This window comes from Microcebus murinus, chromosome 16 (assembly GCF_040939455.1).
Source record: "Microcebus murinus isolate Inina chromosome 16, M.murinus_Inina_mat1.0, whole genome shotgun sequence".
In the NCBI taxonomy this organism is placed as follows: Eukaryota; Metazoa; Chordata; class Mammalia; order Primates; family Cheirogaleidae; genus Microcebus; species Microcebus murinus.
This window is the reverse complement of record NC_134119.1, coordinates 16,103,787-16,117,836: the sequence shown is the minus strand read 5'-3', so window position 1 is coordinate 16,117,836 and position 14,050 is coordinate 16,103,787. Positions and strand designations below refer to the sequence as shown.

Here is a 14,050-nt window from a genome sequence, read left to right as displayed (position 1 = left end):
TGGACTGAGCTGGATCATGAAGAGATACGATGTATAAAGATAAAAGGAGGATGCAAAAAGAAAAGGACAAAAATATACTAAAATTAGCGCAACTCCTGCTGGGTTCTTCACACACACAGCTGATTAGAAGGTGGCATAAATCCCTGTAGCATATTTGTAGAGTCTACTCAGCTCTGTGTCCCCACAGACACACTGCCACCCTCCTACACACGCCCTGTTCCGGGAGGCCGGCTCTGGGCACTTTCTACTGACTGTTGGCCAGGGGCCGGCACTCCCTTTGCCACGTGGGCCTCTCCGTAGAGAGGATCTGGTTGGCACAGCAGCTGGCTTCCCCCGGAGCAGGGCACCCAGGAGAGTAAAAGCACAGCCCAGATGCAAGTGGCAGTCTTTCTATAACCTAAAGCAGATATACCATCACTTTGGCTGTATTCTGTTCATTGGAACCCAAGTCCTTACGTTCAGTATACACTCAAAGGGAGGGGAATTAAGTTCCATTCAAAAGTCCTTTACATTATCATCCGAGGTCCTGGAACCAGTGAAAACATGTCAGAGATGGGCACTTTGCTGTCTTGCAGAAAGTAATGACTTTGGTGGACAGGAGGTTGAAGGTTCTCTTAATAGAGGATCAAGTCCATTCTTACACTACATGGGTAACCACCTCTCAGTGAGTGAAATGCGCAGTTTCCTAGGCTGAGTCTTCTCCTGCTTTTTTGTCAGGTTGCTCCAAAACAAGGGTCAGCACACTTCTGTAAAGGACTAGATGGGAAATCTTTTTGGCTTTGCCGGTCACATCTGATCTATTTCACATATTTCTTTTTTCGTTTTTATTAAAACCCTTTGAAAATGTAAAAAAAAAAAAAATCATTCTTAGTTGGCAGGTTATACAAAGATGAGCATGCAAGCTGTGGTTTGCAGACCCTGCTCTAAAATAATCACAGAGAGACGCTCATCGTGTCCTTGAAAATATTTCAGATATGACTCTCCTAGGCCACCCAGCCATGATAAGAGTCTCCTTTCCATGTCTCTCAAGTTTCCTAAAGGAGATCTAATTTATCTTACTTTAGATAAAGAGCCGGGAGTCCTCTTTTCAGGTTGGATACATTTTACATAGGATTTCTTTCATTCCTTCAGGGAGACCGAAACAGGTTCAAAAATTAAGTCACTAAAATGACTAATACGGTACTGTCAGAGAAGAATTATGGACCTGCAGGGTTATGGTCTCTCAGAAAACTCATTCTGCGTTTCTATCCATCACGTGAATAAAAATAACCTTCTCCAACAAGCGGAGTGAAGAATGTATGGACTGCCAGTAACTATTCGTTACTGCTGACTAAATGCTGGCACTGCACGGGCTATGTATGGCAATGGGAATTTGTGTCAGACTTTGGCTTTCAAGGGGGGAAAGTAATTCAGTCTTATTCTTTGGCTTTCCTTTCTTCATGGCTTTCTTGAACATCAGCATGCCTCATCAATGACACTGAACGCAGCAAAAAACAAAACAAAGCAAAAGCATCCTGTGTCCTTATCAGCAACTGAAATTTGACTCCTTGGATGAGAATTCTTAAAAAACTAAAGAAAAAAAATCTACATTTTAATTTTACCAGGGCATTAATAAAATAATGTATTAGTTAGCCCATGACTTAACAAAAGAAAATATATTGATACGTGTTGTATGACTAATGAAGTCATACTAAAAGAGGAAAAAAGAAAGCTAAAGGAAGAAACTAAAAGATTTTCATTATATTTAATGTTCCATAGCCATGGATAAGTAATATCACTGTCTTCCTTTGTTCTCATGCCCAAACCTGTAGCATTACAAAATTCTTCACTCAAGTTGCTACATGAAAACCATGCAGAGTCGCAAAAAATCTTGCAAGAGTAGGGAGTTCTATGAATAAAGGAAATTATTTAAGGAGTCAATCATGTATATATCTATTTCTTAAATCTGAAATCTTTGATTAGCCCTCTTGAAGTTTACCTTAAAGGAATGATTATTGGTTGTAATTAAAACTGTCCAAAAATCATAATTGTATTAGCTTTAAAAGTCAGACTTTGAATGGTCATCTTTCATTTTGAATACACAGCACTTCTTCCTGCAATTATTTCTTCTTATAAATGATTCTGATTTTAAATTTATTAGCCAGTTGTTGAAGAAATTATTCATCTGCCATTCATTTGAATGGCTCAAGTACTATATGCATATAATTGAGTATTTGTCCTAATATTGTCAGGCGATCAGAAAAACTGTTGCTCCAACTTGACATGACTGACATTTGACAGTCACACCACAGCATTTATGACAATACCAATATTCTGGGATTTTCAAAAGAAAACCGTATTTGCAGCCTACATGTTAAAAGACTAAGGCCATTTTGATATTTCTAGAAGCAACAGATTTTGGAGGGGCAGGGGAGGGTCCATAAAACTGGGGAAATTGGCTCCATCAAGTCCAGGATCATCTGACATTAGTAATGAGAACTGGGAGAAATAATTTATTCTCATAAAAAAAGCTGCCAAGAAGATTGAAAATCCTAAAAAACCTCTCTCAAGCTGTTGCTATAGGACTGTTCTCCTGTGGTTTTTCTTGGGGGCAGAGCTCTATCATCCCTCCCCCATCGGGCTGCTTCTGTCTCCTGTTCCCTGCTGCACTCACCGCTTCCTCGTGTGGCTCCATCTGTTTAGGTAGTAAGGGGTGCTGCGTGTTAAATGACCGTCCCTAGGGCCCATGAGAGGGAAGAGGCTAGTGTCCACTAGGCAGGCCAATTCTCACTTTGAAGGAATACAGTCACCTGCAGAGATTTCTCTTTTCATTGATCACAAGGCAGTCTGTCATATTTTTTTACTAAACATATTTCTGTGGTGAGAGACAGCTAGAATTCCTTTCCAGTTATCCAAGAAAGTACATTCGATAAGGGTAGACTTCTTCAAATTTGGCAAAACGAACAAAAAACATGTCAGAGTACTCCTCAGCTAGGGACTCATGTCGTTTTATGTCTATAGCATTGTACGCACTGGCAATGCATAATTGTCGGTGGCCTGCTCTGCCACCAGGAGAAAGAAACAGATGTTCCTATTTGTCTTTTGATTTGGCTTCTGATATTCACATTGACTTGTCTGAAATAGCATCAGCCGCCCTAGAAAAGTTTGTCCTAGTCCTTGAGTCAGTGGAGTCATTGTTTCAGGTGGCTAAATAAGGATGTGATTATCATCTCAAGATGGTCCATCACTAGCAGGTATTGCCCGAGCACAGGGGAAAGATAGGGAGCATTTGGAAGTGAATATACATTAAAAAATGTAGAATTTTATTTTGGGGTAAATTCAAGACCAAGACGTGTTAGCATTCCCTGCTCAGTTTAGTAATTATAGAACTATTGTTATAAGTAGGAAGACTAGATAACTAGGGTGAGTTCTCAGTCATCTTGAGAGAGGTAACAGGTTCATTATTAAATAAAAGTAATTTATAATTAATTGAAAATGACAGCTCATGCCTTCTTAAAGCACTGCTTGATGGGAAAGAAATCATGAGGATATTGGGTACATATAGGAGCAGGAGGAATTGCAATGGGTCTGGAAACCACAGAATGAAGGCAGAAATGGGATGAAGAAGGTATGCAGAAGGCTAGAGTCCTTTTGCTTAGACTGGCCCTGTGGGCTAACAATCGGATACATTCCTATTTGTGACATAAAGAGAACAGATATCAGAAGCAGCTCTCTCAGACCACCAGTCAAAACATACAACCAGACAAGTTCCCAAAAGGAAAAAATAAAAAAGTTAACCAGGAATATCTGTAAGTAGCAGCATAATTATATTTAAAAAGCACCATTATGTACACATTTAACTCTTTTTTAAATATACAAGTTTTTTTAGAAATTATTCTAAACAGATTTCTCCTGAGTTATTTTTTCCTCTCCATCTCTTTGACCTCCCTTCTTTTCTACTAAACGATCTGGTGCCTATATTGTAGTCACCTTAGACCGGCATGTTGCCCTTTGCTCCCAGGCTGCACACCCTGCATGTTCCATGGCCAGGGGTGGATGCAGGTGGCGTTTGTAGCACAGTGATTGACAGCCCGTGATTGGGAGGCAAATGACTGACCCTCAAATCCTGTCTCTGCTCCCTGCTAGCTAGGGAACCTTCAGAGAGTGGCTGAGATTAATCATTTCTCCACCTATAAAATAGAATATTTATTCTATCCGTACCATTAAATTGTTATGAATGTCAATTGGGATAATTCAAAGCTTTTAAAATAGAGGTTGGCACAATTCCTCATCTTCCAAACCCAGGTCCGATGACTCACCTAAGCCAGCTGATTTAACCTCCCCCTCCCCCCCCCAAATATCTCCTCCATGCATCTTGTTCTCTTTCTTGCCACTTGTCACACCCCTGTATCTCAGACCTCCCCCATCTCTTGTCTGCAGTATTTGAATCAATTCCAAGTGGGTTGCTTATCGCTGCCCTTCCTGCCATGTGAGCAAGAACACGCCACGGCTCCCTCCCGCCCTCCATAGTCATGTGTCCCTCCCAGCAAAGGGCACAAGGACTTCCTAACAGGACCACTCATTCTTCACCTGGCTTCACTCCTTTGTCCACTCCCTCTGCCATCAGTGCTGCAGCCATGCTGTTATAAATTACTGTGAATCCCCAAACATACATGCTCTGTTCCTCTCTGGCTCTTGTTCCCCTTTCTGTGAGACATATCCCTCTCCCCCGCAACTCATCCTGCTCCATCTGCCTGAACATCCCCCACTTAGGCCTGTTTTGAGCACTCTTACCCCACTGGCCTCTCCCAAATATCTAAAGATGCCATAGTCTTCCCCACATAAGGGTCCTTGGACATGCTCTTGACTCTACCTGGACCACTCATCCATCTCTCTCTTTTTACTTCATTAGTACTGATTAATTTTGCTTCATTTGCCTTAGGCTTGTCAGTTCAAATGCTACTGCCACAGGGAAGGCCTCTCTGATGACCTTGTTAGGTGCCATCTTAGCAACCAGCATTTCTTGTCATTAGCACGTATCCTGATTGGGAATAATATATTTGTGTAACTATTTGGTTTAAAAATCTCTCAATTCGGGGACCCAATAGCACACCTGAAACAAAGATTCAAGGGCAAGCACCTGACTCAGGGAGATCCCCCAAACCACCAGTAGGGGAGGAGTAAGGTGAGACAAGGAAGGGAAGGAAGCAAACAGGTGCAAGAATAAGTGGATTGTCCTGTGGGCAGCTGGGATCTGGTGACCTGGTCCTGCAGGAGGACTCTAGAAGACACAAGGCAGATGTACCTCAGAGTCATCCACAGAAGGGGCACGAGTACCAGAGTAGGGCTGTTAATCCACCTGCCCCTGTCCATCATCAGTTGAGGGTTACTCCCCAGCACTTCAGTGTGGGCAGGACAAGCATGCAGAAAAAGCCCCCAGGGGCCATATGCAGGAGGAGAAGCCACTGGCACACGGAGAAATCAGAGGTGAGTGCCAAGCCACCCCCAGTGGGCATTTGACAGCTTAAGCTACATTTTCCGTCTGTCCCACTGGACTCTCCCCTCCACGGCTGTTTTCCTCACTAGCAATCTCCAGAGCAGCAATGTCTAACAGAAATATAACGTGAGTTAAAAATTCATATCTCAGTTTCAATTTTTGAGAAACCACATGTTTAAAAAGTTAAAAAATCTAGGTGATATTAAGTTTAACTCCATTTTATTTAACTCAATATATCATCTCAACATGTAATCAATATAAAAATTGTTAATAAGATATTTTACATTTTTTGTGTTGTCTTTAAAATCCGATGTGTATTTCACATTTACAGCACATCTCAATTTGGATTTCCCTCATTCTGAGTGCCCAGTAGCCATGTATGGCTAGTGGCTATCTCAGTGGGCAGCACAGCTCCAGGACAGAGTTGCGTAGAGGTTGAGTGTTCAATAACTATTTGGTCAGTGACAAAGGTCACCACTGGAGCAGTGCCTCCTCTGAGAAAGTTTCCCTGACCCCTCAGAACTGGAATTAGGTGCTTAACCTGAGAGCACCCACTGGCCTCCTTGCATCCTCCAGCACACAGTTTGTTGGACTTGGCTAGGGTTGTATGTTCATGCATCTGTCTCTCCAGCAAGCTTCTGGAAGGGGCGGGCCCCCAACACATTCATTCCTCCATCTGCAGCACCCAGCACAGTGTCCAGAGAAGAGGGAACTTCTGCAACATTTTTTCTTGACAATGAATGCATTTTAAGATAAAGTGATTGAATTGTAATCTTTAGTGAGCATTTACAGAAGAGGTAAAGTTTGTATATTGATTATATGAAAAGTCTACCTTTTTTGCTAAGAAATATTAGTGTAGTCTCGAGGAATTACTCAACTCATGGCTATAGAGATTCAGAGGTTGGAAAATGAACATACAGTAATGAAGCTAAGGGTGAGATGTTCATGGCCATATTTAATTAATAAAAATAAATCATATCATACTTCCTATTCTTATTGGTTAATACTCTAAAGCCTAGATCAATGATTCTCAAAATGTGGTTGCCAGACCTGAGAACTGGCTATAGAGCTGCAGATGTTCAGCCCCACCCTCGCTCCACTGAACTAGAGCCCAAGAACTTGTATTTCAACAAGGGCTTCTGATCTACAAAGAAGTTTGAGAATTAGTGCCTCCAATAGAGTAACTTCCAAGTCAGTCCTTCAGAAGGAAAGCACACGATCCTAAGGAAAACAGCTTCCTGTGCCTAAAATTCCACACAAAGAAAACATTTGCTCTATATCTGCCTAAAGGTGTGTGGTTTCTCCACATGCAAATGATTTTCATGTTAAGTAAAGGGAATATGTTGAAATGTATTACAGTACAATGTCAAATAGCTATTAGCAAAACATTGCGTTAAACAAAACCATTACTAGGAATCTGTAATTTTTAAAGAGAGAGAAAATACATACAGAGAACACTTGTTTTTTGTAGTTGTCAGGCAGCTTTGGAGTAGTTGATGAGTTTTGTCATCTATGGGATTATAATTAGGGTAAGGGCACATTTTTATAAAAAGTTCATATGAATTATGGAAAACCCATACATTGCTCTCATTTTAAACTTCAAAATTCCAAATTGGCATTTTAAAATTTTCACTTTCAACACTTAAAATAGCATGTCTCAATAAAGAAGGAGCAAGTATTTTGAAGGGGGAAAGTGGTAGAAACACAAAAATGAAGGTTTTTATTTCCCATGATAATGTGAGGCTGCCCACAACTTCAGATATATGTGTATTGAATTGTACCCCGGAGAGGAAATAAATTAGGCTATTTAGAAAGCAAAAGACTTTCCCTTTGGAAGTTGCCCCAGAGGGACCCTTGCACATACACGTGTACATCTTCAATCAATAACTTCCTAAAGAGCTATTTGGACAATGCCAAATGCAGAATTGGAGCACTTACTCCTTTTATTCAGCTGAAATACAGTTATCCACATATGGGAGATAAAATTTTATATATTTCTCTCGATAATCATCTCTAGTCTCCATTTCACATTTTACCTTGTACAGGTAGGCACATATCCTGAGACCTTTCCATCCCTCTTTTGTCAACTCCCAAAGGAAAAGCCTTTTGTCTTCAGAATAGCCTGATGTATTCCTTCTCTAGCATCTTGAACTTTGTAGGTACACACTAAACATTAATTGATGACAAAGATAGTTAATATCTTTTGAATTTGTTCATGGGATGATTCTTCTATTTATAGAATGTCTTTATATATTATATTTTCCATTCTTCAGCAAAAAAAAAGTTTCATCTTTCCAGTTCTGCATTTAACATCTGCACAGAGTACAATGTGTGCCTATTTTAAGCAAATGTGTAGGCTCACTGGCTATCTTGATTCAGGAACGCAAATGATGATACAGAGAAATGTAGTTTTTACAAGAAAATTGAACCTTAGGATTTAAAGTTATGGGAAAAATGCAATTGCTGTTTTGTTGGAGGGAGAAAATGAGAGAGAGCAAGGAAATCTCATTGTAATGCTATTATGCTAACCTCACTTTGTCCATAATTTTCCCAGTTATGGGATAGACACCAAGTTCTATGCACATCTGAGAACTGGTATAATTTATGGTCAATTCACTGGCATAGATCAACTAGTAGAATAACTGTCTCGGCATAAGTTGATTCCTAACCTCGGTAGTCCCAAGAAGTCGTTGGAAGACTTTGGGAAAGTTGCTTAATTCCCCTTTCTTGGTTTCTTGATAAAACAGCCACATTAATATATTTCTTCTTACTGTTGTTACTTAATAGTTATTGTGTACAGGATGCTTTGTATCTCTGCAAGGCACTACAGCTTCCCCAGGGAAGGCTGTGTTAGTGAATAGTGTTCATAAAGTACTGGGAAATCCTTGGATTAAAAACTAACCATATCAAAGTATTTGTATTAAAATGCCATATGGGAGAACCATATGTTATCTATTAGGAGGGTACATGTGATATTGAAAATAGCTCTCTGGTGCATTATCTTGTGCTATTTTTATACCAAGAGATGCCACAGCAAGTTTTGGCATACCAGGGTTATACCTTCAATGTTGAAATGCTACAAAATTCAATCTTACACATACTTGTTGAGCTCCTTCCTTATTGAGTACTTGTCTCTCTATACAAGATATAGGAGAGACAGTTGCATGCTACCATTCATGTGTTTCCTCTCCTTGAACATGCATCACACATCTCCCTTAGCAGACACACAGGTTTAAAAAATAACAGGTTCAATTATTTCTTCTTCCTTCTACATGGACAACTATGCTGTTTTGAGACATGTTTAAAGACATAGGGTTGAGACAGTTGTTTTCTCTTATAATTGAAGACTAACCCATGGGTCTTACACCCCCTCTCTGAATGGGGCATGCTTGTAATACTATTTGAATTTATTTGGGATAGAACTGGCAGCCAGGAGGGCATCACCCAACATTTTCCCAAACTGGCTACATGTGCTTCACCTTCCTAGGAGGTTCTAAGTCATTAGTCTGGGGAATCAATATTGTAAAAGGTTCCATACAAAATCTCCCCAGCCCTGGGGAAGGGATTCCCCTTAGCTAATGACTTTAATAAGACGACAAAATGGTAATAGCTGTACTATATAAGATCCTGAGTTCTTATGTCTGGCCACTTTCCTTGAAAAATTCTGTCCCCCCCACCCCCCCACCCCCCGTGACATAAGGACCTCAAATTTCATAAGTAACCTGAAGATCATTTTCTTCGTTTTCTTCCTGATTCATCTGTGACTAGTGCTAGGTAAGGCCAGGTAAGGCCAGAGCATGGTTTATTAATTGACAAATATTGATTCAACATACACCATGAGCTCATTCTAGGTACTTAGGAGACATCAGTGAATGAAGCAAAGACCCTTGCCTCCGTGGAGCTTATATTCTACAAGGGGCCGGTACACATGAACATGCTATCTGCCTAAACTACAGGATATATTAGAAGACGATGGATCGTTGAAAAAACCAAAGAGAAAATGCTGAACAGGATAAACAGGATGAAGTCTGAGGGGGTGAGGAGATGTTGCAATTTACAATGGAGGGTTCAGCACATGCTTGAGCAAAAAGGGGATATTTGAGCGAAGACTTGGAGGCTCCGGAGAGAAAGTACTCCAGACAGAGAGGTGGGGTAGCACAAAGACCAGGGAAAAAGAGAACCCAGGGAGCTACAGGAACAGCACAGAGGCCAGCATGGCCAGAGCCAGTGAGCAGTAAAAGGATGGGAAGGGAATGAGGGCAAGAACACAGGAGCCTGTACCACCAGGGTCCTGCTGCCATCAGGGTGTCTGAGCAGCAGGTTGCTATGAACAGCCTTACATTTTAAAACAAACTGGCTTCTATGCTGAGAACAGACTTTCGGGACAAGAGTTGAAGCAACACCACATTGGAAAGTGATCGCCACCACCCAGGGGAGTGGGGGTGGGGACAGAGGCCGGGTGGTGCTGGCACAGCAGTTGCTCGTGCTCACTACCTGTCACCACATTTGATTTTTTTAGGAATCCTTAGTTGAGATCAAATACACATGACGTTTTTAAACTAATCCACAACTCAATGAAATTCAAGCAGAAGCTCAGATAGATGTCATACCTTATCTACACAGAAAACTAAAATGGGGTTCCTGTGAAAAAAATTATGGCTTAGGGAGCAAGTGAAGTTTCCTTCTTAATCCCTTGACAAGTGTTTATGGAGCCCACAGTGGATCTTAGGCACAGTGCTGGGTGCCTAGGACAATGCAGGAACAAGAAGGGGACATCTTTCTCTGCAGAGGATGTACAAGTTAGCTCATGCAAGTCAGGGGGATCTGCGGGGCAAGCAAGAGAGTCCTCAGGATTTGGCTTCATCGGGACCTGAGATTGAGTCCCAGCTCTGCAACTAACTGTGTGACTTTGTGGAAGTGTCTTGATCGCTTGCAACCTTGATTTCTTCACCTGTAAACATGGAGATCAAAGTCTAACTCAGTAGGCCTGTTGCAGAATGCATGGTAACATGTGAGGCGTGTAAGTGCCTGGAACAAAGGGGTTGCCTAGCAAGCAGCTACCGCTCTTCTTAGATGGTGACCACTCAGCTGCACACCTCTCGATCTGCACCAACAGGCAAACATTAAACTTTTCATTAAAATAATGAGGTAGCCAACTCAGAAACTTTTCTAAGAGTAAGCTATTAAAATAGATCTATCAGTTAATGACTCCCTCCAAAAGAAAATTTTTAAAGATTTAGAACTAACTTTTCTCCCTCCTGAAGCCATTAAACAGGGCTGAGAAAGGTAGGTGGTTCACATTAAAGGGAGCCAGGTGGGGATGGGGCAAATGCCCAGCACAGAGCTTGGGCAGAGTCAGGAACATCTCTGTTCCAGATTGAAGGAGACTAAAGAGACACAACACTAAATGGTGTACGTGATCCTGGATTGCTGTTAAAGATATTATTGGAAAACCAGCAAAATGTGAATGTGGTTTGTGGCTTAGATAGTAGGATTGTCATCACTATTAATCTCTTGATCTTGATGGTCATATTGTGACTATAAAAGAGAATGTCCTTGTTTGTAGAAAATATACACTTAACACACTAAAGGATTCGGGGCTGATGATGATGATTAGCGGTTGATTATGTCTGCAATTTACTCTCAAATGGTTCAGGGAAAAAAAAATTTTCATGTACTGTTCTTGCACTTTATGTTGTTTAAAAATTATTCCAAAATACAAATATCTTTCGCATTAAGAAAACAAAAGTTTGGAGTTATAGCATCGCACCCACCTGACTATAAGTGCCAGACGGGTTTGATTCTCAATGTTCTTCGTGTTCTATGTTAACTCAGGAGATTATCAGTTTCTGTATTTTTGCTGGTCCATAATTTAATTATGTTTCCTGGGAAGCAGTTGTGGGGGCTGGCATCACCTGACTGGGTTAACATTGTCCATCACCGCTGTCACTTGCTAGCTGTGGAATCTGACTTAACATCTCTGTGTCTTAGTTTTACCCACCTTATGTGTTTTTGTGAGAATTAAATTTGAGAGTCTGTGCAAAGCATTTAGACAATGAGTGTAACATAGGCAGTATTTATTTAATAAACATTAGCTAGTATTAACTAGTATCATCCTGTTGCCCACATAGATCTATAGTTAAAACATAAACATTACATTGATGGCAGTCCACACCTTTTTAGAGCATTCCTCTCTTAGGTAAGCTAAATTTATTCTTCAAATGTGTGTCCTCTAGAGAATTCTGGAATGTGTAAGATGAAAATCTAATATTAAGGACAGAGTTCTTTATAAATAAGTTGAGTGCTTTTTTAAAAAAGCTAACTTCATTGGCCAGGCGTGGTGGCTCACGCCTGTAATCCTAGCACTTTGGGAGGCCGAGGCGGGTGGATTGCTCAAGGTCAGGAGTTCAAAACCAGCCTGAGCGAGACCCCGTCTCTACCAAAAATAGAAATAAATTAATTGACCAACTAAAAATATATATACAAAAAATTAGCCGGGCATGGTGGCGCATGCCTGTAGTCCCAGCTACTCGGGAGGCTGAGGCAGTAGGATCGCTGAGCCCCGGAGATTGATGTTGCTGTGAGCCAGGCTGACGCCACGGCACTCACTCTAACCTGGGCAACAAAGTGAGACTCTGTCTCAAAAAAAAAAAAAAAAAAAAAAAAAGCTAACTTCAAGCCTTCCTGAGTTAAGAAAAATAAACATACCATATGTACTAATCAGCTATTGCCATAATAATGCTGGGTAACAAATCACCCCAAAATGAAGTTTCCTACAACAAAAATATAAATTCTTATGCTTGCAGGCCTGAAAGTTGACTGTGGTTTTGGCTGATGCAGGGTGGTTCTACTTCAAGCTATGAGTTGTCTGCACATTGCTCCAGACTGTGACATGGGTTCAAGTCCACTCCACATCCCTCTCATCCTCCTGAATCTACAGGGGCATCTTCTTGTCATGGCAAATGTCAGGAGCACAAGCAAGCCCTTTGCTCACATTATGCCCACTAGCATTTCATTAGCCAAATCTAAAATCAATGGGATGGAAATATTCTCTGCCTACAGTGTGGAAAATAAATATGTATTTATATATATTACTAGGAGACCAAAGAATTGGGACCAAACCTCTGATTTTGAATTGCCTATACTCTTCCTGTACCAAGAAATCTGAAGACCTTTATAAGAGAAGGCCAGAGTATACCAGTAGGCAGTATACACCAGATTGTTTCCCCAGTAACAGGAATGGATTTATTCTGATTTACTTATCCTTTCTCTTTATATATCCGTACACAGTTCACAAAAGAAACTACAAATATCAAGACAATCTGTGATCATCATGTTGATATTTTGCCCTTGTAAAACTCTCCCACATAGAATTAAATATGAACTACATTCTTATCATAGTCCAACCAGTGGTATCTTCCTTCTACTTATCTGAATATACTTTGCATCAAGAGTCTCGTTTAATTTCTATAAAATTTCTGAAATATTCTTGCAGATAGTATATGCTCAATAAATATGGGTTTAAAGAGTGAGGGGGCAGAGCACTAATACTGGACAATGCGAAAGATACAACCAGTGGAATTCTCACAAGTTACTGTGCTTTTCAGCATGGGAAAGTCAAGTGTTATGCCACACTCAACATGAATGCTATGGAAATATATTATCTGAAGTAAATATGTGATCTTAAAGGTATATTAACTGTGAAAATGTAGCTTCTAACATTTTTAAGCTAACAAAATAGCCTGGCATTTCCCTATATTGCTTCATATTTATTGAAACCTTTTTAAATCCCTTCTAAAAAGCACATGTTTGCATGCCCCACTGTACTTCACTTTTTACTGTTTATGTGCTTTCTGTGAAGATAGCTAGACAGACAGGGCTGATACAAGGAAAACTTGTCCTTATCAAACACCAGTAACTGTCTAATGTGACTTTTTTCCCTACCAGTGGACACCCACTGTTTCACTAAGAACTCATCCATTTGAGGCATTTAAAGTGGATGGAAATTTAGAAGCCAGCCAAAATGTCCTTCTAAAAGCGAGTGAAATGAATGCTAATCTAATTGCCCAAGAATGCATATGCTGGGCTTGGAAAGCAAGACTTCTACATTGGTTCCCCCTGGTGGATTTGAGGATGCACTGTCTTGCAAACTGATGAAAGCAATATACCTGAACCTTTATGTCTGAGGGCACGTTGCTCAAATGGCAAATCCGGTATTCTTCTAGAAAGCATTTGCTCCGTGATAAACGTGTCAAGTGTTTCTTGAGTTTGGTTCCCAAGGGCAGGAATAGTGTAAATAGAAAACTGTGCAGCCGAGACTCAAAGCAGGAAAGAAAAGCATGCCACTCAGATGTCTGTGTTAGAGGGTGGGCTGCTGGCACACGTGGGGACTAAGGATAAAAGCCCAGAAGCAGTGGATTAGGTAAACTGCCAGACTGGTTGTTACTATTAGAAAGTTGGATTTGGGGGTCTAACCATGAATTTCCTTTTTATGTGTTTACAACTGGTAGAACCAATTCCTCACATTCCTGTGATTTAATTGCTGTTTCTCTTCTTATTCTTCCTCCCTTCATA

At 40.6% G+C, this 14,050-nt stretch overlaps 1 protein-coding gene and 1 long non-coding RNA gene across 2 annotated transcripts in view; one reads left to right on the top strand and one right to left on the bottom strand.

Annotated features, from left to right (window-relative positions):
• The window catches only part of MACROD2 (mono-ADP ribosylhydrolase 2), a 1,812,973-nt gene that overhangs the window by 1,673,977 nt on the left and 124,946 nt on the right, over positions 1 to 14,050 (top strand).
• Positions 1 to 14,050, bottom strand: part of LOC142876863 (uncharacterized) — a 58,923-nt gene that overhangs the window by 38,643 nt on the left and 6,230 nt on the right. The window lies entirely within an intron of this gene.